We start from the raw sequence: 3,202 nt of genomic DNA, 5'->3' as shown, positions 1-3,202 counted from the left end.
CAAGCGCCAATTCTTCCACACGAATTCAAATTACTAAAATCTATCATATGCCACGGCGAAGCTGTGATTCATTCAAAATCATCGTGACCCTTTTGAAATGAGGTTATGGGCCCAAACAGGACACCGTATACAAAAGTTATGCCAATTTCTTCGAACGTCGACAATCCAAGCATTCCAAAACACAAATTTGAACTGTCGAAATCCATCTTACTTCTTGATGAAGCTACGAGTTCATTCAGAATCGTCACCAGCTTTCCGAAATATGGGGATTTGTGGGACCAAAATGGACACTGTATGCAAAAGTTATGCCAATTTCTTCGAGCGTCGACAATCCAAGCGTTCCATGCACACAAGCGCCTATTTTTCCACACGAATTCAAACTTCCAAAATCCATCATACATCATGAAGAAGCCATGAGTTCATACAAAATCGTTGCGAGATTTCTGAAATGTGGGGGGTTATGGGCCAAAAACAGACATCGTACGCGAAAGTTATGCCAATTTCTTCGAACGTCGACAATCCAAGCATTCCATGTACCCAAGCACCTGTTCTTCCACATGAATTCAAACAATCAAAATCCATCATACGTCATGGAGAAGCTATGAGTTCGTTCAAAATCATCGTGACCTTTCCAAATTGTGGTGGAGTTATGGGCCCAAAACGAACGCTATATGCGAATGTTATACCAATTTCTTCAAACTTCGACAATCCAAGCATTCCATGTACACAAGCGCATATTCTTCCACACAAATTCAAATTATCAAAATCCATCATACATCACGATGAAACTATTAGTTCATTCAGAATCACCATGACCTTTCTGAAATGTATAGTGTTATGGTCCTAAACTGGATACTGTATGCGAAAGTCATGCCAATTTCTTCAAACATTGACAATCCAAGCGTTTCATGTACTTAAGCGTCTATTCTTCCACACGAATTCAAACTGCTAAAATCCATCATACATAATAGTGAAGTGATGAGTTCATTCAAAATCATCGCGAGCTCTCCAAAATGGGGTTATAGACCCAAAACGGACACCTATGCGGAAGTTATGCCAATTTCTTCGAATGTTGACAATCAAAGCGTTCTATGTACGCAAGCGCCTATTCTTCCACATGAATTCAAAGAGCCTAAATCCATTATATGTCACGGCAAAGCTACAAGTCCACTTAGAATTATCACGAGCTTTTTGAAATGTGGAGAGTTATGGGCCCAAAATGGGAACGTCGACTATCCATGCGTTCCATGTACACAAGCACCTATTTTTCCACTTGAATTCAAACTGTCGAATTCCATCACAGGTCATGGCGAAGTTGTGAGTTCTTTCAGAGTCGTTACAAGATTTTCGAAATGTGGGGGGTTATGGGCCTAAAATGGACATCGTTTGCGAAAGTTTTGCCAATTTCTTTGAACGACGACAATCCAAGGGTTCCATGCTCGCAAGCGCCTATTCTTCCACATGAATTCAAATTGCCAAAGTCCATCGTATATCATGGCAAAGCTATGAGTTCATTCAATATCGTCGGGACCTTTCCAAAATGCGGTTATGGGCCCAAAATGGACACCATATGCGAAAGTTATGCCTATTTCTTCGAATGTCGACAATCCAAGCGTTCCATGTACGCAAGCACCTATTCTTCCAAACGAATTCAAACTGCATAAATCCATCATACATCATGAAAAATCTATAAGTTCATTTGAAATCATTGTGAGCCTTTCAAAATGGGGTTTTGGGCCAAAAATGGACACCGTATGTGTGGCGCCCCGAACTTAAACTTCGAGGGTCACGTACTAAACATAATAGCTTCTGACTTTGGTACATGTAAATACTCTTAAATAGAAGTGTTACATGTGAAAAACTTATTTTCAACTTGGTAAAATAATTCTTATAAAATTTGATGGCCGATAAAAGTGCATGTCGACAAGGAATTATGCTTCACCTATACGGCCTCGGCACTGTCAAGATTAGTTGGGGCAGCAAGTTTGACAATTTTTATAAGAATTCATCCCACTCCGTTTTCTATGAAATTTGTGGCATTAGAAAGATAATTTCAAGTAGTTTTCTAGGTTAAAATATGAAAATTTTTCCAAGATCATATGATATAGACGTTTTACTGAAAACAGTGAAGTATTACACAGGAGATCCAGATTGACCTTTGGACGTTAAAACCTTGATAACTCCGGCCATAGATATCCAAATTGAGTGATTCCTTCGGCCATATTTAGAGGACTTAAAGAGGAAAACAGACATATTTTTATAATCTCAAATGGACTTTTATAGAGTAATAAACATGATTTTGAAATTGACTCCAGAAACTGTCTCGTTTCTGCCTTTTGTCACTTGTAAGGAAAATAAACTACAAAAATGTCTCCTAACCTAACATGAAAGATATAATTACAAAATTTACTATTAATACCATATTTCATCATGTCATGTACATATTTTTACATAATACCATAAGAAAGATAGATGGAAAAACTGTCATCGAACAAAACACACAAAATAAAACTTTCGGTACAAAACTTCGTTGTCCTTAATCCATCATCGCGTAAGCCAACTAACTTCCATCAATTCAAATGATCATGGATCTGAAAATTTAGCATAACATACTATGAGTATAAGAAATACTCAGTAAGATACCATGCTTGGATTTTTATCATGATAATACCACACAAAAGAATACAATCAAACCCATACTTGCATATTCCGGCTTGCCGGTGCCCTTCGGACTTGTCCTAAGACATAAATAGATATCTAACTTTGTGAACTTGTCCACCATAATCATATTATGGTTTTTCATGCATAACTTAAGCATAAATATTACCATGAAAGTCATAACTCTTAAGCATGAAAGTATCTTACCGTAAAACTTGATGATCTTTGTTTGAAAAGTAAGTTGAAAGTGTTAAGCTCACTTCTTTTTCTTCCTTCCTTAAATTTCGGTTTTTGGCTCTCTTTTCAAATGTATAAGTGTTTTGTAGAAATGAAAGAAATCTCTTTCTCTATGGCATGGATAGGGATATATTTATACTTGTATAAGAGGATAAGTATGAAAAGATATTTTTTTATTTTTTATTAATTGTTGTGGCCGACTTTGACCCCTTTTTTTTTTTATATATATACTTGTGCACTTGTTTAATCTATGATCCAAATGTATGGTGGTGATGGATAACAAGTGGGGTTGATTATAAGTAATTAG

The sequence above is a fragment of the Olea europaea genome, chromosome 18, assembly GCF_002742605.1.
Source record: "Olea europaea var. sylvestris chromosome 18, O_europaea_v1, whole genome shotgun sequence".
Classification (NCBI taxonomy): Eukaryota; Viridiplantae; Streptophyta; class Magnoliopsida; order Lamiales; family Oleaceae; genus Olea; species Olea europaea.
Note: the sequence above shows the minus strand (reverse complement) of the source record.